Raw genomic sequence first — 26,817 nt, 5'->3', positions numbered from 1 at the left:
GACCCAGATACAGCATGACGGATTCAATGCTATCAAACCAGAGATGCTGTATAATGTGGACTGTTATCCTAAACATGCATTACAATCGATGTAGGTGCAATTTGCATGCAGTGATTTCGCTCAAGACTTCCACATTCGCTATTATCAACAATCTAGCAAATTCCGAAAGTGGCTGAAAACGAGCCTTTCGGTGGAAAGTCTACTCCAAGTTGTTGTTAGCAACGTGGCGCCGGTTTGAAGCAGCGACGGATACGTTGTTATTTATGCAGAGCGAGACCACAGACACCACAAGCGGAGCGCTGTGTGACCCACATTTGGGCAGACTTGAAAGCGCTGCTCATTGCCAAGTTTAACGGAGGGCAAAAGTACACAGAGGGCGCGGCTGTTTCATCTCGCCGGCTCGTCCTGCAGCTGGTCTACGAGGACGTTTCTACGGAGGACAGGAAATGAACAGTGTTTTCTCCACAAGCTTGGGGGTTATTTTTGGGTTACTTTTATTTTGCTTACATCGTGGGTGCTTAAATGGTCACTGCGATGGTATGTGGTTGTATACAGGCCACTGGAATACACACTGGTATCAACTTCGTGGGAGAATTTACATTACAATGACCCAAATATGATTATCATTAACCAAACTCTTGTGGTGGATCAGCTTTGGTGGAGATTTACTTACTCTGCTGAGATTATAGAATACTGTTTTTTCATCTTGAGAACATCTTTTTTAATCAGTTAAAAGAAATGTTTTGTAAAATTCCACACAAGACTCTACAAGTGAACATCGTGAACATATTGAATAATATATGTCACCCTGAAACTTCTCGAATTGATCACTTTGAGACAATCATTTTTTACAGATATCTTTAATTATGCAAATTCTACATTATTTAACGCTAACTTTTGGTGAATTTAGGGTGATAGTAGACTGCAATATAGAAAATGAACTGGATATAAAACATCTGACAGAAAAGCAAAACTTATTTCCCGGCATGTAAATGATATATATTGCTTCTGCAAAGTTATGAAAGTACACTCCATCAGGTCTTTGATTCCAAAGAGGTCAGCAAGTTGCCTAAACAAGCGTTCAGAGCTGTCGACGGTGCAGCGGACTCCGTTTTCCCTCCCCGCACATCGGAGGCCGACGCCGGCTGGGAATTAATTACACACTCATAGATTCACAGTTCTGACTGCAACACAATGAGTTCAACACAAGCAAACACTGGTCAGCACTCATTCCCGCGGATGAATAAAACAACAGCAGTCATTATCTCCGCCTCTCATCTCTCCTTTGTCTCAGCTGCTTCACTTTGGCCCAGCATTTTTGCTGACAGCCTTTATTGTGCAGTTCAATATCCGAGACAAGAACGCATCCGATTTTCTTCGCTCAACGATCCCGCTGGCACACGGCGCTCAACTATCATTTAACTCACTGCCGCACTAATGAATAAATACATAATGCATCATTGTGATATAAGGCATTTCCCCTCTGAATGGCCCAGATTGATATAAATTGGTTCGGATAAAACCTATAAAATCAGTCTTTGCCGGGTTTTGTCTCCATAAATGAACTTAAACTGCTTGTTGACGTTCAAACAGAAAGCTAGAGTGATAATATACCATTGTTGCACTCAGAACGCTTATAGTTCTGCATTCAATTGGCGCTCTCCTCAGCTGGAACACATGAGGCCTAATTACAGAAAGGCTAAATGAATATCATTACAACCCTCCTAATTTCAATTTGCCTGACTCGCTGGTAACAGCGATTTCAGAGTATTCAGCTGAATTAACAATATAATATCACTTACAAGGCATTTTATAATTACGTCCCTTCATACTGCATAACCGGTTACCAGTTGCATTACTACAATGTAAAGGTATTTCATACAAATATGAGAGAAAGCAGACAGCTTTCCGAAGGCCCATTGCCCAAAAAATAATAACCTAATCTAATTTCTCACACCTAAACCTAAACAATTGAACCAACAAAGGCAACAAGTAGTAAGAGGCACAGTAGAGGGTCACACCTTCACCAGTCGGGGGGGGGGGGGGAGGGGGGGGAGAAAATCGGGAAGGTCTGAAAGATGTCATCCTGCATTATAATTAGCCATGTGCTTCTGTTTGGTGCAGGAAGAGTGTGTATTTTCAGAACAGTGGGCTTAAGCATGGTGCTCAGAAGAGATGGAAAGATTCAGATTCGGACCAGGCGGCAACCTCCTGGTCTGAGACGTGGAGCCAACGAAGAAGTGCCTTAAACTTGCATCAGCCAGCAGGGGGCGGCCTTTAGTTGCATAAGGAAGTCTGATCGTAAAGGTATCTATGACAAAGTGACCCTTCTTCTAATTTCATTTCTTACCTCAGTAACACGAGTTAATGATAATAATAATGATTAAATAATGATCAATAATGGTCCCATTTGGAGTAAAATATGATAGCGGGTGTGCGTTAGGGCGTGGCTACCTCGTGATTGACAGGTTACTTCAAACGGGCAACGTCACAGTGACTACATCCATCTCTTATATGTGATTCACACAAGCAAAATGGTCTGAAAGCGCTGTAAAATGACCTTTCCAGAAACCAACAACTTTTATCAGCAAAGAAGAGTGCTAACATGATTGGCTGTTGATTCAACAATTTCACAATTATGGCTATATTCATATTATGTTAATCATCACCCCTAATCTTTAAGCACACTTCCATCTGCGAATGTGTGTTGCTTGGCAACAGTTTTAAATATCGCTGAAGAACTGCATTGCCGGGCAGCAGCATGATTATTTGTAATCTATAAATGATTGCACTTTTTTTTGTGTGTGGCTGTGTTATTTTATGAAAGGTAAATGTACACATTACATTGCTTTTTAAAACAGCAACTGTTTTAAAAAGCAATAAGCCACCTGAGGCTGTGATCTACAGTTAAACGGTCACGGCCTCTGGTGGCTCATTGCTTAATGATGTGACTTTAAGAAGCTACTGGGATTCGGGAACAAAGTGTGGAGTCACATCGTTGGGGAAATGAACATTTTGTGGGGAGAACATCGCCGTGAGTGTGTGAATTCTCAACTTGTGAAACGTGTGCATGGGGGTTTAGTTTGAAGCTTATCTTTAGTCAGTAGCTTATCTCAGCAGTTCCACCTGTGAAGGATGCTAGCGGTGATGCTAGCGTTGGTATTTTACTGTGCATGAGGTCTGTCCTGTTAGAAGCACAGCATGTGTAAATATGCAGCGGAGTGAACCACCTGTTTAGTCGTTTGTAAACCCCTTCCTTCTGCCATCTCCAGTGCTGCTCATACAGTGAGTGATATCAGGCCGACAACGAATCAGTGTCTGCTCGGACTCAGCAGACGTCGTCTCGAGCTTCAGCCTGTGCAGCTGCAGAGCATGTGGAGACAAAGAGGCGCGGTGTCTCCGGCCTCTCTCTGGATCTGCAGCGTTCTGTTTAGCGTTCAGCGACTCATTTGCATAGTTCAAATGGGCAGTTTTTATGGTGTTTTTTGGTGCAAAATGAAGATGGGAGAGTATGGAAGGATCAAACTTAACTTGGTCTCAGTTTCTTGCGCTGCTCATAAAAGGGCTATAGTGTGCACAAACAGTACAAACAGTTAGTCCAGGCGCTGCTGGCTGATGCATCTGAATGTCTGTGTGAATACATTCTGCTGGCTGCTCAATTTAATTCTTCACTGGATTTTGATATTTGAACCCATTAATGCCACGCTCTCGAATATCCAGTAGGAAGAGCTCCAATTTTGCTCAAGATGAAATGTCCAAATTCTAGTCTCAGCACACTTCTCACAAAGACATAACAAGAATCACACATAAATACCATTTCATTTTTCTTCTGTGTCTGTAATTTGAAATGCCTGTGCATGTGCCTGTGAGGGTCAGTGATACTTTCAATTAGGACCCACTGCAAACATGAACTCAAGGAATAGTTCCATCTATTAAAAGGTCTATAGGCAAAATTGAGTTGGATGCCCAGGACCCCGATACATTTTTATTTTTAAAAAAATGAATTATTTTATTACTTTGATCAATGAAGTTGTGAATAAATTGGAATTACAGATTAACTGGGGGAACAACACACGGAGGTTTCATGCATACAGCAGGTCAGTTAACAAGAAAAGTGTAAGACTAGTAGCACAATATCTGCATGTTCTGCCAGGAAAGTGCGGAAGGTGCAGAATCGGAGATGCTTGTGTTTTCACAGCAGGGCCTCTGATCCTTACACTGAAGGAGCGTTGCTCTCCACAGACACGCTTTCTGCACAAACAGCAATGCTGGAGAACTCAAGCCTGATTGGGGAGGACGGGCCGGTCCCCTATCGCCAGCCGAGTGTTCAGGATTCGGCATATGCGGCGGCACCCCTGCCAGTGACGCCGGTCAGCTGGGCTCTGATTGGCGGCAGGCAGCCAACACGGCTAGCTAGTAGCACACCTGATGACAGCGAGGATTTAAAGTGTAATGGCATTAGGGTTGTGGAGCAGACAGCTGGTTAGAGAAGGCCGAGCTGAGCCTAGAGTGCATTATGAAGTGTAATGAATGTCACCCGACACATCAGGCGCCAGTTATCGAGGCGGGCCCTGATTTCGTTCTGAACGCGGAGCACCGAAGAGGAGCTCTTTTGGCCTAACTGACATCTGCCTCATTAACTCCAAGAAATAGGCGGAGAGGGCCGGCGACCGTCCTCGCCTCCGGGCCTCTGCAGGAGATCACCGGGGCAACGGGACTCACATTCTCGGAGCTCACTCCTTACCTATTATTGATGAGGTGGAGGGCGAACGGAATATGAATGGGAGACATCCGGAGTGACATTTGGAGGTGATTAGATTACTCCTGTGCACCATTGCCGGAGTGTTTTGGCAGGGCAGTTCGTTCATTAGTTAACACTGAATGGCGTCCTCAAATCTCCCCGCATAAAGAGGTAAATAAAGCATTCATGGGTATCATTGCCTTGGGCAGCCGGAGAAAACACTATTGATTTTTTTCTGGAGTGTTCTGAAATAATGGTCACAGATGTGTCAAGACATTCATCAAACCGTCTCTATGAGCCAAATCTTCAATGCAGTAAAAAGCCAATATGCTGCTCTATTTTCTCAGAGTAATCGGAAATCTGCTGCAATGCTAGTGGTGACAGTTTAGCTACTTGGTACAATAAACTGTCAACCAATCACACACACACACACACACACAAACATAACAAACCAATAAGCACCAGCATCTTTCCTTTCACAGCTCTGGTTTTCACAGACAGACTGGACCTGTAATTTCAGATCAGATCCAGTATGATTCATACGGAGCTCTTTAAGCTGAAGAATACTGCGCTGGCAGATTGATACGTCCTCCATAGTCTGTCGCAAACCAACAAGCCTTAGAGGTGCATGTCTACTCTTTCAATAAGACGTAATGCTCTGGCCACTATAAAGCAGATTCTCCTTGGGCACCGCCAGCTGTCTCACAATATATTCTCTGTCGGCTCTGTACCGCTGATTATTAGGCCGATATATCATGGCAACTGTGAAAACAAGAGGAGAGGGGCGACCGCTGGGAGTTTATTGGAGGGAGTATAACAGGTCGGCTGACAGGTGACCGGATGATTTGACCTCAGCTGACCACAAAGGAACACACACGAGAAACAGACAGGAGCTGCGATAATAGGGTGATCTATGCGTTGCCTCTGAAGCGCACACCCCTGATCAAATAACCACCCATCAACACGGTAACGGAGGGAGGTGATGGGTGCATAATAGGGCTGTCAACAAATATTCTAAATTTGAATATATATTCGAATAGTTGTTAAAAACAGAATTACAAATGAGAAAATTAATATTCAAATCATATGTAAAAAAAAAACAGCGGCAGCAGCGGCGCGACAGTCGCGACAGTGACCGTGCACTGAAAGTTCCTGACAATCTGACAATGGAATAAATTGCAGTCAGTTTTTTTACCCTTTTTATACAAGCGCCAATAATGTAAGTAGCCTCTCTCGTTTTTAATAGCACTTTATTTTTTTATGAACCTCAGGGTAAAAGTTCTTTGCTATCACAGTTCTCGGAATTGTGTGCCTCATTTTATTTAACGTTAATAGAAACATTCGGCTACTAGTGTGGGCTAGTCGCTCCTGTACTGACTGTATATTGCATGAATAAAATAGACTAGATAGGCTACAACAGCTTCATGCACTGGTTTGATTATTTGCCGTTTCATGCCAAGGAAAAGTTCCATGCACGGCACAGCTCGATCGGAGCGTTCAATGTTGGTTCTATACTGTAAAACTTAATGTTAATAATATTTGTTTCAAATCACTGAATGAAGCCTGCCATATTTGGGACGAGAATCGCGACCTTAAATTGCTTGCACAAAACTCTTGATCAGCTCAGAGTGTGTGTGCGAGCGAGAGGCCAAGGTCTGCAGTCTTGGCCAATTTACTTATTTTTGTGTAGGTAATATGTTGTTTAATATGTTTAAACTTAAATAAATTACCTATACAAGTAGTTATGTCTCATTGTATTAATTTGTTCTGTTATTCACGTGCCTGATGCACAACCAGAAATAAGAATATGTTCGAATATGTGTTTTTTTAAAGGGAATATTCAAACGTCATGTTTGAGCAATTTTGACAGCCCTAGTGCACAATTAGATTGTGTAATGCTTGGAGTTCTGAGATGTCACGATGAATGACAAACATATTGGAAAATAAGTTTTATCTTAAAAGTCTTGGACAGGCAGATTTTTTTGCTGAACCACTCAGACTTCAGCTGGAGTGAGATTATGTCAGCAGCAATATCCAGGAAAGCTTACTCACCTGATGACGACATGTGTAAAGAGTGTAGCAGAAAGAGAAGAGAGAAAAAAGACGTTAACATTTGCCATATATCAGCATACCAGAGAGAATTTGCCTCTCCGTAACATATGTGCCGTCAGCACTCGGCCGCGGTGTGACGAGGCCTCCGGAGGTCTACGAACGCTGCCTCTCTGCTGCGGTCCCAATTAGAAAGACTCACCTGCTCGGCAGAAGTCCTCCATCTGTCAGACCCGTGAGCTACCGATGTCATATCACTCTTCACAAACAGCCACCGCCTAACAGCCTCATGTTTCGAACAGCCATCACAAGCTGGCTGGAAAATGTTCACCGCACTGTGACAGGCTGCTGCACTTGCTCCTTCAAGGAAGACCATTAAGAATAGATGCAAGACAACTCTTGAGTGCAAACTGAGGGATTGAGAGGGAGTGAGGTTTGTGGAAATACTTTGGAGGAGCTTTAATATACCAAAAACCACATCAGCATCCTAGTCAGCCCCGACCTGTTCTTTCCCCTTTTAAAAATGACGCTTATTGAATATACTGGCTGGTCAGGACATCGACTAACAGCTCCCCCACCTTCAAATTCACAGAAGTTTCATTGTGGCATTGAGGCCAGCTCAGTCTGAATGTGCGGGATCTGGGTGGGTCGTGACCTAGCGGTGGGAGCTGGCTCCCGAGGGTCCCGCAGGACAGTCCTGCCCGGTGACACATTGATGTATGAGCTCCAGTTTTTTTCGCTCCCTCTCCCCCTCAGCACAGAGAAGCAGGTGTGCTGATCAGTGCCACTTGATCTGTCAGTCGGATGGATAAAAATAACCTTGGAGATTGAGCTGGGAAAAAGGACTCGCCCAACTCTTCGGTGGAAACTACATTGACTTTTAAAGGACCTAGAACGTTCTGGACCAGGGTAAAATCAGCAGAAAGTCTCCTTTCAAGGTCAAACATCTTCCATCCGGCATTTCATTTATCTGGAGAAGGATCGTCTTACAATTAGGTGTCTGTTTGGAAAGGAAGAAGTGCCTTCTGTAGCAACACTATATAAGTCTGTGGTGCACCGACAAGGTTATTATCTGAAAATAACATCTAGTGCTCCGCTCAATTTTCATTGCTGTATCATAAAAGATATCACAATATGATATGGGGACGGACTAGCATTTGCCCAATTTGCTCGATGCTATCAATGTATAAGTAAAGCTGGAAGATAAAAGAATGTTGAAAATCCCCACGATGAATTCTCCCACAATAGCAAAGACAAATAGATGAAATTTATTTGTTCACATTTTTTTTTGAAAGAAATCGGTTTTCTTTGACCTCCAAAAACAGCCAATACGTCGTATCCTCAGTCCTAGCTACTGTGGTGGTGGATACAGTTCCAGCCAAAACGTCCAATAACATTTAGTTCATCTGTAGTCTAGTAGAGTAACCCATTGGATATTATTATTAATATAATTATTAATAAAAAGATATATTTATCGCACTAATTTTTGTTCAATAGAAGAAAAAAACGTTTTAGCCCCATTGTTTATGTGTACATAAAATCACGCTACTATCAGGATATGTACAGGACTTCTTTGCTGCCGGGTATTTTAACTTCCTGGTCATCGACTGTCAGATTTCCTGTATCCTCTCCCACTGTAGCTCTGAAGAAAAGTGCACAACTTTGAGGTTTCTCTGAAGCTCCTGATCAAGAGAGATTGAGGGCAAAGACTCGATGGGAGTGAAGCTGCAGCGTCAGCAGCTTTCATTGTGGGGAGGCTGAAGAGGCGGCGCTCGTTGTTTCAACAGCAGGCGGCGATTACACCACACGGATGCTCCGAGTAATTAAATGTGCTCTGTTCCTCCTTCCTGTTCCTTTCTTTCTTTTAAATCTGCAGGTAGGTTTAAGATAAGGGCCGAGACCTTCTCCTGCAAACGTAGCAGACGCATGATACACTTCGTGGGAACCGACGGCGAGCACACACTGCCTGCGTGTCACTGAATGGGTCTTCCCACGTAAACACCTTGTAAAGCATGTTTAATTCACACAGAGATACAGGCTCTACCGGTGGTTAGCTCGTATATCGGGCTAATAAAGCTTGTTAAAGCAGATATCTGGCGGTCTTAAACAGATACATGAGAGCAGCGGTCACCGCAGTCACTTGTCTGACACTAAATCCGGCATTAAGCGTCTCAAACTTAAAGTGCTGACTCAGCGACTCCCCGGAGCACGCGTTCCTAACTCGAAAAGGCCGAGCTGATCCCAGATCAGCTCAGAGAAAAGACAAACACGCCTCATAGTCCATCTAAGAGGGAGATTAACTAGCATTAGCGAACGACACTGAAATAGTGCGGAGGAGACGGTTGTCGGGTTTTTGTGTTTGAGAAGAATATGCAAAAAGAAAAAAAGGCCGGGGTGTCGGGAACGAAATGTCTGGGTTTCTGCGAGGATTAAAAACCATCCAGTTACCTCAGGCAAGAGGTCCCAGCATTGAGAAAGAAGGATTAATTATGTGCATATGTAACGGAAAGAAAAAAAGAGTCAAGATATAATTTCAAGAAAGAAAAGCTTAGCCGAGAGGAGCTGCATGAATTGGCTGAATGCTGTGTGTTCGTCCCCCACCGGTGCTTCAGCATTTATATTGAGTGTAATGTTTCCGTCCCTCTAATGTGCTAGTATAAGGAAAAAAGTCTTTGTGTCGAATATATTGTTTGTTTCAACACAAGTTTCAACACAAGAGGGGGGGGGGATGCTGGAATGGGACCATTTGCACAGAAATAGGAATTAACTGGGAGTTAATAAGTCGACAGTGGAACAGCCTGGGATTCTACAAAGCAGGCCAAAAGCTACCACTCCCCTCCATTCAACAATACATGACAAGTGGGACTGAAGATGGCACCAAAATGGAGAGCACTTAATCTCCGGAGTGTTCTGAATGAAGCCGAGGCCTCGTTCATTGCCTCCTTGGCAAGAAGTAAAGTAAATCATGGCCAAAAGCTCCCGTTTGCTTCGCGTTTGGGGGCGAAGTCAACATGTTGGCCCCCTGTGACGGGCCCTCTTTTAAGGAGGGAAGTGTCTGAGGACGCATTATCGAAATGACTGATAAATGGGAAAGACGCCTGCTGCCGTTTAATTGCTGCCTCTCCTTTTGGGAGCCGTTGGACCACGGAGCTGGACGGCCATCAGTGTAAAGCAGAATCAGAGAGGGAGGACGTTGTCATGGTGACTCGGCAAAGCTTTGAAACCCGGACGGTCCGGCTCCTCGATTCCAACACCTAAGTGATTTATAGGCATCATTCCGACTTCCATGCCTCACCAAGGGCGTTTCTGTCGGGCCGAGGGATTCAGCGCAGAGAGATCCAGGCAGCCCGAACGCTTCTGATGGAAAACAGAGTGATGTAGCGACGGAGACCGACCCTCCGTGGAGACGGTGTTTGAATTGAAAACGATAACAGATGAGATATTGATTCGGCGCTGATTACAGACGCACGGATGAATGTCAAAATATTGTCACCGTCTCATTCCTCATTATATTATCACCGCGGGGGGACGGAGAGGACGGCCAGCGTGGCAGATTAATTCCACCGGGAGCAATCCCAAGCTACTGTATTCATGTCAAGGTTAGCTAAAGTGACTTTACGGTACATGACAGACTCCGCTACGAGATTCAATTAAGTGGGACGTGTTCACACGGACGTGGTAGAACGGGTAGGAGTGTGGTCCCGGGGTAAGAGGAAATACATGCAATATAATGTACACGCAGCATGAAATACATTAGAGCGGCAACTTAACAGCAGTTGTCATATCACAATGCCAATATTATATTCAAATGACATCAAATCTGCAGCTATGATACATCTGTAGCTGTCATTTCGACGTATAATATGTGATTTATTTCGCCGGAGTTCCTGCTTCAATCATTGTGCTGCTGTTGCTGTGCTACTTTCTGTTTACGAAACCAAAAGGGATCGAGAACAATAAGTCTGGACGCCTCGAGAGAGATATGCAACGCAACTAGCAGTCCACGCTTAATGCAGAAGCACAAAAACAGGTCATTTATTGCGAGACAATAGGAACGGTTCTGACCAATTACCAGGAAGAAAAGCTGAAAATATGAGACAAAAAACAATGACGGCATGAAACAGCATGAATATAGCTGTGAGCGTTGGTGGAAGCACATCAGAAACAATGAAAAACGGGTCTGAACCAGCGGTGCCGACCTCGTTTTAGTTCATGGGCCACATGCAGACCATTATAATATCAAGTGGGCTGGACCAGTTACATACCGTTGCATAATAACTCACAAATAACAAGTTTTTCCTCCCCTTTCTTTAGTAAGTGAATGTTCCCCATAATGAGCTCTTCATTTACAAATGATGAATAGCCAGAGATGTCATAAAAAAAAGTGCAATTTCAACAATATGTCTCTGTTTTTCGTCATTGTCTTCTACTCAATGTCAATCTAGTGCTTAATAATTTACAGATGACAGTGGACAGCTGACTCTGTACTTAACTGATCGCCAATATTTTTGCACAGTATTCAATATATTTAAATATGAGCACAATCCCATTTTACACAAAGTGGGCCATTCGCTGTTTAATTTGCTCCCCGGACCTGGCACCCATTCACTTTCACAAGTGCATCAATATTAGGTATAAAAATCCTGAGCAGTCGCCAATTTCATAATCTCATTTAAGTGTGTGCGAGCGGCTGGAATGCAGTTTTGTTTTATTGATGTTCATCACAGAGAGAAAACTTGTTCACGAGGGTAAGTGGTGCCAAACGTGCACAGAACTGGTAAAAAATACTGAAAATAAAAATTCAAAAAAAGTGTCCAAGCCCACAGAGGGATAGAATGTCCTTCTGAGTGACATTGCAAGTGAATAATCTCAAAATGGAGGTCCATGGGCAGGTCAGAGGTCTCGACGAGCAAAGAAAAGCGTGAAACTGTTGCTGAAACTCCGGTAGCGGAGAAAAGGATCAGAGTTACCGTTCTGCAGCTGCGTTGACTGGAAAGTTAACTTCAACAGTCACAAATTTGTTTCAGCTTTGCATCATTTTGCCCAGATTATTCATCCGGCCTGTAATATCCATCATGAATACTCGGCCCTGCAGACATTCTGCATCCTGTAACTGTCACTGATGTTCCCTTTATCTCTATAAATTGTCCAATTTCCTCTTGTAATTCAAAGACGTGCCTCAGCACAGCTCCTCGGCTCGAACCAGGACACAAAGCTTCCTGAAGATACAATACATACATGGAGAGAATAAACGCAAGTTATTCACAAATGAATATAGTCAGAAGAGCAATGTTGGTGCTCTCGTTAACTGCAACCAAAATGCAACAAATGACTCAATGACTCCAGCAAGATCCGACATTCCTGCCACATGTCTTGTGAGGCTGATGTTGGTAAAAGCCTGTGAAGCGATGAGGTAGCTAACTTTCACAGCTGCATGGCCGAAACCAGACCTCCGTTTCCTCGTTCCCGCCAACATCTCATTCATCTTCTCTGATCTCGGTGTTGTCCCGAGTGTGATAGCGCTGACGGATATTATATTATACTCTTTAGGTGCTGAAAAGGAGCTGTGAACACATCAAGCACAGTAGCTTCTCATTTACCTGTGCACCAAAGTACTACGTTGTTTATTATAATATAAGCCGTCAATATCCACAAACCGAAAGGCAACCGGTGAGGAACATTATCAGTCGTCACAGTCTTGCGGCTTCAATAATATGATAATGGAAACTCATTTTCTCTCCTGTATCATGAAGGCTGAGGAGATTCCTGGCCTCATTAGTTATTCATTGCCTCTTACGTCCAAACATCTGGTCAGTGACCACTGGTGATCCTGCTGCTCCATATCACCCCGACCCCCAAAACCCGTTCAGGCTGAAGTCCAGGAGCCTGCGGGGGTTCCTCCTCCAGCGGCTCGGCAACCTTTAGCTGATCAGCGTCTATTCAAGACAGTCGGACCTCCTGCCTCCAGCTTACGTAGTGGAAATCAGAGGAATCGCACACCGGAAATACCCTTCAATCTGTATGATAATTCTGAGACACTCATCTGGGATTTGGTGCAACTGGTCCAGTTCAGCGGCTAGGAAAATGTCAGAACGGCTGGTGATTTAATCGACATGATACAGTCAGGGTAATAACATACGTATGGTGCATAAAGGGAACTGTGAACACTTGGTGGAATAAATGAATGAAAATCAGGGTCTTTTCTTATCAGCACGCGGGAGCCTCCATGTTGGAAGCCGGGAGGTTTGAGGGAGACTCGGGCTTGAGACTTTCAATAATCTAAGATTAACAGCATGAAAAACAATGGCAGCATTGCTGACAGAGCGTCCACGACAAACACACACATTACTGTACCTTTACATGGCAAATGTGTGTGTGTGGATATTACGTATGTATATATGTATGCATCTTTGTCCAGCACTACATCACTGCATCCCCACACAGCCAGCATTAGCTTTTATTCATGACTTTCATTATGCATAATCTGGAAACCACTTCCACTCCACATGCAGCAGATCCCAGTTATGAACGGCTGTTTCCCCGTCACCGTTTCAGCTCGAGTTCCCCAATACCCTCCTCTGCATGCCCCCCGTGGTCTATCATATCCGTCCCGGCCCACATAAAGCACATCCAACGGTAATTAAGGTCAGACAATTAAGACTCAGCCGGCCGCCGTCCCAGTGCCTTAATAAATACAGACAATTATCTGAAATTAATATGATAGATGCCTATTGTCTTCCACCTCTCTGCTCAGTCACATCTTGGCAGGGCCTTGGGGTGTTTATTACCGAGTATGCATCCACTGTATTATTTTGAAAAATGACGCTCTCCACGCGGATCGTCGCCGTTTCATCAAAAAGAGTGGTATTATTAGTTGGAGGTGCGATATCCCCATCTAAACACACTCCACCACGGCAAGGCTCGGATGCTAGTGCTCGGTAACGACAATTCATAAATAATCCTCAACCAGGTTCCAAACTGCTTTCATGACTTACATGTTGAATCGTGGAAAATAAGGCCTTTCTTTGACACTTTTTCTCCAGAACACTGTGTGGCTTTTTTTCCCAAGCATCTTAAATCTCGAAGGGAAAGCACCTCTACAAATGCATTTATACAATCCAGGTTCAGATTTTTTGTCAAGCAATTTGCACAACAGAGTCCACTGTTTTTCCAGCAGCTTTAGCTTTTGACACCTGTTGTCACACGGCGGTTTTTAACACCTGGCACCCAATAACAATCTGAAGCGCCAATCCTTGAGGACGGCAACACGAGGTACTGAGCGGACGCACAGCTGCAGCTGGCTCTGTCATATAATGAGCGCTGTCAAGGACTTGCAATGGTGAACTTTGGCGCCCTGATCTGTGGCGGGTCAACGTCGAGTTCATATAAATAATTCATCTTGCGGCTCAACTCCCTTCCCTGTTATGAAACAAATCTTGTTAGGAAGTGCTGCCAACACGGTCTCCATCTCACTGCCTGACTTAATTTGTCTCTTTTCCTGCTCAGACTAGAAATGGAGTGGAGGGGGGGTGGGGGATTTGGGGGGGTGTTAGTGGGGGAAGGGCGGGAAAAGATTAGCTCAGTTCATCTACATGAAGGGCTTGTTTGGCAGCAGGGACAGGAAGCTGGAATCTGGTGTGTGATCTGAAGAGCTGAACCCCCTCCTGCCCCTCCTCCCAGGGCTGAAATAGATGAGTTCGTGAAAAGCTCTCCATCCTCGCAGTATGACTCTTACGCAGCCTTTCCTCGGGTTTATTGTGAAACAACCTGGAGCTGTCAGCGGCTCAGACGCAGCGAGAGGAGGGCAAAGAAGTGGAACGGCGTACTGGATGGGCTGCTCTGATAAGATCCAGGGAGACTCCTTCCCCTCCCCCTCGCTCTGCATCCTCCACAGCTGGCGGCGGGCGACAGTCACCTTTCCCCGTCAATGACAGTTGCTAAAAACAGCGGCGGGGGGATTCGGAGGCATTATGTTTGACTTCTTTCAAATTAGCACCATTTTGTCGCCGGTTGTCGCCTTCTCCCCGCGCCACTCATCAAGGTGGCCGCAATCAGTCAATTTCGCCGGGAGTAATTACCAACCCGGGAATACTGAGCACACAGAGAACACTCTGTAAACACTTTACATAATGCTCAGGTATTTCGTTAAAAGAGACGCACAAACCAAACGCACCACTTGACACAGGAGTTTCTTCAAAAACCTCTCTGGCCTTGATCATGCCGCTCCAGTTTAAATGAGATCCATCCACTGGAGTAAAACAGGTCCAACGGTTCCCGCCTTATATTAGCGCGCTAATGAGGTCCCAGTGTGATACTTTTTAATGAAACCATCCAGGAGGCCAATTGTCCATAACTAATTATCATATGCTAATTGGCACATTAAAGAAAACGGGGGAGAAGACTGATTTTGTTTGTCTGCACCTCTCATTCCTTACTTCTCTCTGTGTGTCGCATTAGAAGTGTTTAATGAGTGTAATTACGGATGAAGGATGCCACGACTCAAATGTTCTTTTCATATTACTTAACATAGCGGTGCCGATACACAACGAGGATTCACCGGCACGCGGGTGTGTTATTTGAAAGTGCCCAATATTTGAACATCCGGCTGATAATAACCTTGGGGGTGGGGGTGCTGTACTCCAGAGAAAAAAAAACTTTGAATGTCCTCCAGTCAAACTGATCATTATTTCAATAACGGCATCTCGCCTCCGTCTACGGCGCTCTCGATAATCGCTCTCGATAAGCCAGGCGTAACCAATTCTTCTTGCGATTCTTGCACATCATCTTCATTTGCCATCCACCCCCCCCCCCCCCCCGGTGGAAGAAATCTCCTGTAGATCCCACTGGACTGAGAACAGAATGAGCCCTGATGAATAGCACTATATATCGAATTACGCTGGAGAAGAGAAGAAACACTGGGTGGCACCTGGCAACGGACCATATTGGTTCAGTTCTGGTTCAGCGTGCCAGAAAATGGGACAGGGACCACAAACAAATACAAACAACTGCTATTGCTTTAGAGACTGCGGCTGACCAGCTCGGCAAACTCGATACAGCGATAACTTCTGGTTCAGAGCGCAACACAACAAGGCTGTGGTCTTGCTGGAAAGGCAGCATCGAGATTGGCATTGTCATGGCAGTCGGGTGGAAATAATCAAACTGGGATTTGCATTGTGCCAAAAAGCGATGCCTGACAGGGCTAACCAACCAGCACGGGCCTATTGTCAGTACTGCACGGCACCCGTTTGTCTAATCCATACCACCTTGCAACGCTCCACTCCGAGCATGTACACATGTCCAGATTCTATTTTGCTCATTTAGGCGGTCGTTAGCCTCGTGACAATTAGCCATGGCTGATGAAGCCTCGGAGGTAGGATGGAGAAATCGTCCCGGATCCCCGTCAGCTCGTTTGCGTCGGATCATTAGACAAATTGCGAGGGGGCAACGCTGTTCGTGGTTAGACCGGGGTCGACTCCAGCGGCTGATAGCCTTTCCGAACTCTGCAAATAGGGATTTCCCCCCCCCCCAATGTTAATGATTATGCCGTGCAGCAATTCTCGCTAAATAAAAAGCCATTAGGACAGCAGGCAATGCTTGGCTGATGACTCCCTTCAGTTATTGAGGACAATGACTTGTTTGAAAGGTTCCTTCCTCGGTTGTTGAACTACATGAAGTCATCGGATAATGTCAAGAGTTCGGTAAAATGGCCGTCACTGATTTGAAGCTTTTACATCGAGGTGGATAGTCAGTGACATCATTAAATCAGAGTTGACAACGGGCATTATATCACTGCTCAATTACATTACCGGAGACGTGCCTGCGAATTACCTTTTACTGCAGTAAAATGCATCAAGTCGAATAGAGAATGGGAGATGCGAGTGTCTGGGAAATTTTGGGAAAAACCTAATGACCTGTGATGCTTCCATTGCTCATGCAGACCCTGAGAAATACTCTCCGTGTACCCCGCAGCAATACAGGCTTGTATGGGCTTGATGGATGGCGGCTTTTCATTGGCAATCCATCATGTCATGTCAACACATTGCGGGGGGAAGAAAATATGTTTACGTTGAGAGTGCTGTGTGTAATGGAGTTGTTCTACGGTGGGACAGCGTTTTTTGTCTGTTGGGGAACGCGGCGGTAGACCATAATGAGCTCGCCATCTCTAGAACCTCAGGACCTCGTTCCGCCATTCCCCTTTTACCCCCCCTCCCCACTGACCCGCGCTTCCACCTGCACCCGCCGATATGAAGCCGCGGCTCCTGAGAACATATCGACTGGCCAATCTGAGAAAAAAAAGGCAGAATTTCAAACAGGTTCCTGAAAACCGAAGGGTAAAATCATCCATCACGCTGGGCTGCTTTAGATGCAGACGTGAAAAAAGAAAAAAAGCTACCTTATGGATTGATCTTTGTGATCATATAATGGATTTGGCCAGTGCCAGACTGACAGTCGTAATGGGTTTCTACACCGGCTGGCTATCGGAAGTCTGTCAGTTGCAGCGGCTCTCCATGGAGCGCTCTATACGTTTGCCGGAGGCTCCTCATACCTGCTCTTGGGGGACCGTATAGTAAATTGACTTCAGAAGCACTCAAGGAAACAACAAAAAGAAACATCAGCAACTCCTGTAGGCGCAAAAATACTACAACTTGACATCTTTTTTCTCTGTAATTCTTGTCTACCTTGCACAGATGACGGTCTGTAGGTTTTTCCACTTTACACAATATTTGCAGGGAGCACTACGCTCCCCGAACTCCCTGCAGAAAATAACCGCATTTAATAATTTACTCCCAATTTGATAAAGAGTGTTCACCGAGTCAACAGCAGAACTAACGGCTGGCTATTTTTGCATTAAGATGAATTAGTTACACGTGAATCTAATTAAACAAACGGAGCACATGACGGAATAATGTGAACAGCGTTCTTGAGATGGAATAATTTCCCCCCGTTTTGCAAATCTGATGACTGATTTTTCAGTTAAATGAACGGCTGATGCAATTGTCCTGTTCCGTTGACGTTAACCTATCATTTGCAGCACTTAATCTAGCCGAGGTTTCAATTAACTTGTCAAATAACCCCAGTGACATTATGCGTCATGTGATTGTTTTTCCTTTTCTTTCTTCTCCTAAAAAATATTCACATCAAATTGTGTTTGAAACCACAAGGCGTGGGCACACTATGCAGAAATCAACACGATTTCATGCCCATGTTTTGGGTGTCTTATTCTTTCACTTGCAACTGTGCATCACTTTTCAGTAAAAAACATTAAACATTCAATAAACTGATACCCTGTTTAGTGTCACTAGAGTTGTTCACTTTATCATGCACATGTGTAAACTAGTAAACAACGGAGCAAACAGCTAATGTTTCACAAACATTTGCTTTCAAGCTCTATTCAGTAAAATAGAGGTTTGGGGACTAAAGTTAAATCATAACTCATCTTGATGTGTTCAAATGCAATCTTCTGTTTGAAGGAGATGTTTTTACAGCAAAATAAAATAGATATGACAGGAAATTATGACCTTACAGAAATAAAACAAAAAACAATTATTAATCTAAACAAATAATTAAACAAAAACAAGATCATTTATTTCCTGATCCATTATGCCAATAGCCTAAAATAAAGTAAAAGTATAATATTTAGAATTATTGATTGTTTACATCGACTTAAGGATGGTTGAATGATCGTCCGTATATATATATACACATATATATACATACATACACATACATGTATACATACATGCATCCCATTTGTCTTGGATGCATCAGCGTCATGCATACGCAGGTTCAGTTTATCGGAACGAACGGTGTCAGAACATCTCTAGGTGTCACACCATAGGGGTAATTACACGAGACATGTTCCCGCTGCAAATAATTGCATCGCTCGTGTGTATAATCACGCATCAATCATACGGAGCGCAGGCACCTCGGATTCCCAGTGCACCCGATTACGGCACACCAAGGCCCAGCAGACAGCTCCGGCAAGTCCAGCTGGACTCACACTGGCAGGCTCCAACAAAGAGCATCGCCTCCTTCCATAGCGGCTCACATCCTCCTCCGTCAGCCTATCAGGTTGACCTTGCGGAGGGGAACATCACTCGCCTGGAGATGGATAGCATCCCAGCGAAGTCTGTGAACGTTCTCACTAGACGAGACCTTCCTTATCAACAGCGGATGTCAAGGCTGCAGCCAGCGGACACATTGGGTTGGTGGAGGTAAAAAGAAGGTGCGCAATAAGGTCTTGGCCTGAAGAATAAATACGCGGTGAGCTAAATAAATAAGAGGTGCTGGGATATTAATATTGCCAGGAGTCAGTGGTACAGCACAGCAGAGCCACAATTAGATTCACTCATCTGCTTTGCCTCGGCTCTGTCGGGGCACGGAGCAATCATGAGCACCTACTGAGACCAACTGGGAGGCTAACAAAGTTGCCTCGGATGCCTCAGACCGCATTTGAAAAGCTGCTGTTTGAGCCAAAGATCTGCTGGAGGATGAATCCGAGTTGTGTTGCGTTAATACGAGATGGCCACTGCTGCAAACCAGCAGTCAAATCGTCATGCAGATGCAAGCTGCCTGGATTTAACATGTTTTTTTTTACTAAATAAGAACATGTACCTCCACGGTCCCATATGACTGAGCTCAAATCAGTTTGAAAGTTATGTTTCATGTCAACACATTATGGATGAATGGTTAAATAGGACACTCCAGTCGGTTATAATCAGAATCAACACAGACGGAGTGATTTTGGGGAGGAGATTTTGAAAAAGGTGACACTTTCAGACTGTAAAGGGGGGTGAAGGTGCAATGGGGGGCTGAGACGGAGGGATATAAAACAAAGATATGAGAGGAAGAAAAATACAGGTGCATTACGTTTTCTTCTGTATCATAGTTTTCTGTAAATGGTTACATCGCAAAAAGGAACTGCTAATTGCTTTTAAGCATACTTCTAATGGTGCAACTAAACAAATATACACTAAATGACATGGCTCAAGCTGCAGCCCACAGCGAGATCACAATGCATAATGCAACATACTTCCTGTTTACATCCCCCAAAGCAATATGGGAGATAAAAAAAAAGTAATAATTATAGGAGAGTATGTGCGTTTATGATTTAACTCATGTGTATTGGATGATACTGAATAGGCCATTTTGTGCAGTTGTTCAATGTGACTTCCAAAAACACACAATCTATTGAGATCGTGGGACATTCAAACTCAGACAAGAATAATTGGCTGGGAAAAATACCAATAATAGGGCAATGTTTTTGGATGTCGAGTAAACTCTTGAAAAGGATGTTTCGAAAACATATTTTTTTTCCAGGTAAGAATAGATTCTAATCGATCAAGGACATCCCTCACGATGACTTCTTTGAGCAACAACAGATTGTTTCCTCGTCTTGAAATCAGCAGCGGATGCTTTTGTACATTTTAGAACAAGGACAAAGAAGAACTTGACAAAAAGCTTAAGTTGTCTGCGAGCCGTTAAGTTTTGGTGTTGAGACTGAAACGTCTGAGACAGCAGGAGAAAGCATTTGCATGTTAGCTGCCAACAATTAAAACGTGAATAACAATTGTCATAGTTGACAATAAACATGTCCTTGCTGAACACATAAAATTTAATTTAAATGACTTTAACAGCTGTAGCAATACCAGGCTTCATACCCTGTATGGGTCGATTATAGTTTGTGATATCATGAATAACATCCCACCTTCTGATTTTTTTCAAAAATGTCATCGTTTTGCTACATCTATGTGTGTGTATATATATATATATATATATATATATATATATATATATATATATATATATATATATTTGTGTGTGTGTGTGTGTGTGTGTGTGTGTGTGCATCTGATGGTTTGTGTGTACTGCATAGATGCAAAAGAAGCAATTTTCTCCACTAGTTGTTTGAGAATTGTCTGCTTTCACAAGATATGAATAATGTGTTGCAGGTTCGTGTGTAGAGTTTTGCAATAATAGACTAAAGATTCAAAGATGGTGTCAAAGCAATCAGAAAACAAAGCTGTAATACCTTCCTTATTTCAGCTAAACCTCAGCAAACCTCAGGCTATGTGATACTCCATTATGAAAACACTGTAACAGTGACAGTACACAGCCTGATTAATCTGCTGGAGGGCCCTCGGGCAAACAATAGCTGCCGGGACCGTAAGTGGCGACCCCCCAGGTGAATAGGGAAAAAAAACAAATTAACTGCTAAACTGATGGAACTTCCACAGGTTATTACTAACATCAAGCCAGTTATTATTTAAGTTTTCTGAAATGTTGGTTGAAAGGTTGGTTGATGGTTAAAATGTGCATTTGAGGCACTCTCTTATTAAATATGTGCCAATTTGGAAACATTTCCAGAGCAGAAATCTGAATTTCTATACTGTCAAGACCTGTAACATCCTGAAATATTGCAAATGTTTTTTTGGAATCAAATGAATGCAGGAGATTGGAAAGGTTGATGTATGCAAGTGCTTCTTAATGGTTTATTTCTAGCTCAAAACATAAGAAAAAGGGCTTTAAAGATATGCATCATAAAATGCAAAACATTTTGCAAGATTACTTAATTAAGTTCTGAAATGTTATGTTTGAACATGAGGCATCATCTAATAATGTTTAAAACAAGGTGAATTTTGAGAGACATGGAGGAATGGGTATGAGTGAGAAAAGAACCCAGAATCTTTGGACCGGGATCCGTCCCCTTTGGGTCCCAGCAGCTGATGTTTGCCCGAGGGCCCCTGAGCAGGTTCACTCAGCCGTGTCCATATTCATGCAATTTGCAAGTAATTTGATCGATTCGGAGGAAAAGGGCTTGCCATAGACAGCCGGCGTAGTATTGATGAATGAATCCATGTTCATCATATCAGAGCTGAATGACCAGCTGGTGTTGGCCTGACATATTGGCAAACGCATCCGTTTAGCTCAGAGCTGGATTTGGAGTCAGAAAAACTGCACTTCATCAACATATAATCAGTACGAGTCCAACTGTCAGCATTGTAATTTGATGAAACGCTGACACCGGAGCCCGGAGGACTCCCAAAAATCCAATAGATTCCTGAAGGAGGCGGCCGACTGTTGAACTGAACGACGAGAATCTTTGGTCCAAAAGCAGTGACTGAAGGATGAATCTTCAGTGGGCGAGCTGTTGAAGTGGCGGCATTAGAGTAATCATCTTCCAACGCAGGACCTTCTGGAGCCTTTGACACCTCCTCTCCTCATTATCCCCTCACTGATGTTCTCCGGTGGTGGTCCTCAGGGTCCGCATCCTCTCCGCTAAATTGGGAAACCTGGGATTTCTCTGAACCTTTGATGTTTAATTTAAAAAAAAATTTAAAAAAAGAGCCAAAGAGGAAGTGACATCCCAGTGGAGAATATTATGATAATCTTGAAAATGTTAATTAAGCCCAAAGGGTTAATTTCTCCTTTATCAACTCTGTACTTTTTAATCTGTCTCTCAGTTAAAGTGCATATAGCCGAGAATGCACAGAAATATGCGTTTTTCGAAAACACTACTTTTTTTTCTCTCTTTTTTAGCTAAAAGGTTTTCTTAATCCTCCTTCTTTAAAATGTAATTGGTACAATCCCACAGCCAAGAAGCTCCATCGTCGAGCCACAAAAAAATTACATAATCTTATTCAATGCGTCACATAAATTCAACAACATATTGCGACACGTCCTCCAGTACACTGATGAGTGGATTCTTTGTGGTACAAATCACTAGATTGATAAAAGAGAAGGTCAAGTATCATCTTTAAAAAAAAAAAAAGATTACTAACACAAACATCAACTCGATTACATTTCATTCTTCGACTTCTCCAGCGAGATGCAGCAAACTGTACAGATATGAATGATGATTACTTTCACACCGAGGGTTCAAAAAAGGAAGACGACTCTTCTCGGCGGCAAACAAGCATGTACCTGCGAAGACGACACCTCGAGGGCGAAAACCAGCTCGTGGCTCGTTTGGAAAAAAAAAACAATGAGTGGAGGTATCGTCCCCTACAGGCTCGTTCATTCACCTGCACATTCACCACAAAGCCGGTCTCTCCCTTTCTGCTATTTCATTAGTGTTAACTCCCCCTCAGGGATGCGGGGGGGGGGGGGGGTTTGAAGCACTGGGTCCCTTTTTTGAGATGCCGAAAAGAATGAGCGGCTCTCACTACTCACGCTGAGTGATGAGCAATGTCCCGACATGGCAGCTAACGGTTATGTATCGTCCTCCCTCCTGTGTGTGACACATTGAAATGATAGGCGTTACGGCGGCCAAGTGATGGATTCTGCAGTGCAGAGGAGGCTTACGTGCAAAGGTTGAATTGCAGAGTAGGAATTCATCTCAAGGTTGGTGAAGAAGTAAAATTAAAGGGGTGTGGAGGCTGACTGTTTCAAGGTTATGGTCACATTAAATCATTTCCCCCAAGGTTTTATTTTTAATCTGCGTTAAATGCCACCATCTACAAAGGCAGAATTTAAATCATAATAATTCAAAATAGCAGCTTCTTTGAATTGAAAGCTACTTTGCTGCTGTATCTTTATGGAAAATCAAAGGACTTTATTTATTCCCACATGGAAAACAGGATTATAAACCCTGCATTTTGTACATTTTAAAGTTAAACGCATCACTCTGGCGCACTTTGAGAGCTAAATAAGAGGCTCACTGGGAGCCCCGATGAACTAAGGTTTGGGCGAAGTGGTTCTGTGAAGCTTAGAGATTGCACTGATTGCAATTTTCTTGGCACTAACAAATTGTTCAAAAGTCTGCCTGCAGATTCAAACTTATGATTTTCTATCGAACTATAATTGACAGGGAGGCTCCAAACTTTTTGTTTTAATAAAACCACCCCAAAATAACTTCAAGTCAGTGTAATCTGTCAAAACTTTTGAAATGGTATCCTTTTACTTTGTTATTTTCATCTACAGCTGTTTTTTGCAGAAAACACGCAATTTAATGGTATTTTTGCTTCATTTAAATTTAATTACCTATTAAAAGCCACTTAGAGCCAGTATTAGAAAGTTAAATATGTCACAGGTCATAATCCCCTTCTATTGATAGCGTAATGATTTACCTCTGCCCAGTACTCATTTTTACCAAGTAGATTTTGACTGCACCATAACGACAGTCAAGGCAATCTCCGTTGGCTGTTCAAATCCGTGCCGTCAGCAGATGAGCTGGTCGCTCTGATTAATCTGAGCTGCATCGTTGGATTACAAGATAACATGTATGAATTAAATGAGTTGTTCCTCTGGGGAATCAGTTTGGACTTTCAGTTAGGACAGAATTTGATGTCGCAGAAATGTCTTTTGTGTTTTTGACGTTACGTTATGAAACCATCATGCGGTGAAGTAAATTTGACAACATCACACCTCCTACGATGTGACTTTTGCACGTGTGCATATCGCAACGTGGATGTTAAAATGAATTACAGTACAGCCCTGATTCCTATAATGAGCCATGGTCAAATGTATTCACCTGCACACCCTTAACACAGAGACGTACAGACTTTTTAAAAAGTGATAGAAAGGTGAAAACTCCAAGTCAGGTGTGAGACGAGCCGACGTGCGGTACCTAGCTAATATCTTTTCTTATGTGAAGCTGTCATGGGGATATAAAGTACAAAGAGAATTCAATAGATAGATTTGTGCAGCAATAAAAGAGAAGGTCAACTGCATTATAATACCAAATTATTTCACACAGTCAATGAAAACAAAATTCACAGTTTTATTGGATTGAAATGACACAGCGGTGCTACAACGCATGCAGGGAAAAAAAAGGTATATTAAGGGGGCTGATATGAGGAGAAACAAAAGGTGCAGCGAGAGCATATGTGGAGAGGAAGGGTCTGAGCTTGACGATCACAGATGCACCTACCGGAGCCGGGAGAACACCCAGCTGAATCCAGGCATGCACCGGCGGCTCTCAACCATTAAAAATGATGACTGAAAGATTCAAAAAGCCCCTTATTCCAATACTATAATATGGTTAAGCGGACATAATTTGAACCTGTCAATTTCTATAGAGGCACGCAGCTGCACTCCGACAGAGAAGTAACATTGCACAGCTTGGAGTTCGGCCCCCCGTGACCTTCTCTCTGCAGCACTCAGCGGTAACTGGCACTGTAATTCTGGAGGGGGAATGGAGAAGTCCAAGAAGAGCTCTGCACATGCTGCTGCTTCGGTGCCACTTCACTTGGCACTTTGGAACCTAATTGCTTGACTTGGCCACTGGTTTTTTGTAGACCGGTCCTCGGATCCAAGGAGAACATCAATTAAGACCTCATCAGCGAGGAGATAATGTTCATTTCCAGACCTGCAGGCACAGGGATTTTAACCCAACTGTAATGCAAAGATGCTGCGTTAATTTTGCCAACCCCAGCCTCAGGGATTGGAACCCTCCTACTTTGTGCACACAGATCCCTATCCCGTCTAATTGATTTTCCCCGATTCTTTAGATGCCGAGCCAGGAACAGTGTTGCTTCACACAGAGAAGACAGCTGATGGAGTTAATTAGGAGTAACTGTTCCTGGATTAGTGATAAAAGCTAAAGGAACCATTTAGGCAAACTGCATAAGCCAATATTCAGAGTGCAGCCCATTAACAGAGCGATCCAACATGGTGGCGCTTTCATAGCTCACGTGGCGGTTTATCTTGACAATTAAACTCCTTCCATTGTCTTAAGAATTGCTATCTAGAGGAGCCATATTATAATGAGTTGTCTGCCCACGGTACAACATCCCCCGTTAATTATATGTTTTATTAATTTCCACAGTGAGAAAAGAGATCGTTTTCTATGAGCGCTTTGTCATCATCAACTTAATTAATGCCAGAATCAGACAATGTAACAAGTTTTGTTCTCACGGCACTTAATTGGACGTTTGGATTGGAGTTTGAGGCATCCAAACATTTCTCAGAGGGAGAATTTATCTCTTTGCCTTAGTTAAACTGAAATGGGCATTGGGGTTGTATTTAAGAGAAAACAAAAGTCTCCCATAAGGTTTTAGCACTGAGGCTGTCTGCATATTATTCAGCATGGTCAAAGTCTATGACATCTACCGATACGCTCTTAGGATGCAATTTCGTTGTTGCAATGGCTGTAGTCAAAAAAAATGTGGACAGAGTCAAACTACTCAAACTAATCCACAAAGGATGGATTGCTCTTCACTTTCGACCATGATCCGACCGGTCCGTCTGATTCACAAGAAAGCGTTTATGATATTACATGCCCATAAAGTTTCACAGCCAAGTGCCAATTTTCCCTTTTTTCAAATTAAAATTATCCATGTGGAAAATATATCGATGGTGCCTTTACACCAAGAACACATTATACAGAACAATGGGGGAGAGAAAAAGAAAAAGAACATTTTCAGACCTCGAGCTACAGGTGTGGAGGCGTCAAAACTTCAGGCAAGGAATTTAAGACTCGAGCCAGATGGAGAGAAATCGTATTAGTCTGTCAGTGCAGTTACCAGCAACTCTCCGAAGACACTCATAATTTCACAGTAACTGATCTTTGTGCATTGGAATGGTTCTTGCAACGAGGCTCATTTGCTCAGAAAGGGCTAAATGTTGACATGTTATCTCATTTAAATACATGTATATAGCACAGGAGCACCAGGACCCTATTTGATTTGCTTGAAGGCTTCCAGAATTGCAAAATCGAAAAATTGTAAACCAACTCAATCTCACCCCACATGAGTCCACAGTAAACTATTTATATCCAACATCAACATCCAGTGCCAAATCAGGGTATATATTAATATAACATGTAGCGTAGCTGGAAGCAAGGCAATGCATTAGCTGTTGATGCCAAAGTATTCAAACATGTTCACCACCATGATCTATCCATAAAGTTGATAACGCTTCGTCTTCAATGACGGACTGGATTGCACTCAGCTTTTTAACAGCAGTGTTTTTAAGCCGTTTCTTCCATTGGGTTTTGTTTTTTTTAACCCCCTCTGATGCCCACTGAGGCAATTATCACGTAATCCAAACAGCTCTGCCTCAAAGTCGGCCAAACCATTAAGAAT

The 26,817-nt window shown here is 43.3% G+C and overlaps 2 protein-coding genes across 3 annotated transcripts in view; both read right to left on the bottom strand.

The window, feature by feature from the left end:
* The window catches only part of hdr (hematopoietic death receptor), a 119,761-nt gene extending 104,948 nt beyond the window's left edge, over positions 1-14,813 (bottom strand). Inside the window, exon 1 of the mRNA XM_084024639.1 lies at positions 14,804-14,813. The gene's annotated coding sequence lies outside the window, so the exon portion shown is untranslated. The remainder of the gene's footprint in view (positions 1-14,803) is intronic.
* Positions 1-26,817, bottom strand: part of unc5db (unc-5 netrin receptor Db) — a 135,465-nt gene that overhangs the window by 93,782 nt on the left and 14,866 nt on the right. The window lies entirely within an intron of this gene.

The sequence above is a fragment of the Eutrigla gurnardus genome (genome assembly GCF_963514095.1).
Source record: "Eutrigla gurnardus genome assembly, chromosome: 13".
Taxonomy (NCBI): Eukaryota; Metazoa; Chordata; class Actinopteri; order Perciformes; family Triglidae; genus Eutrigla; species Eutrigla gurnardus.
This window is presented reverse-complemented; position numbering and strand designations above follow the sequence as displayed.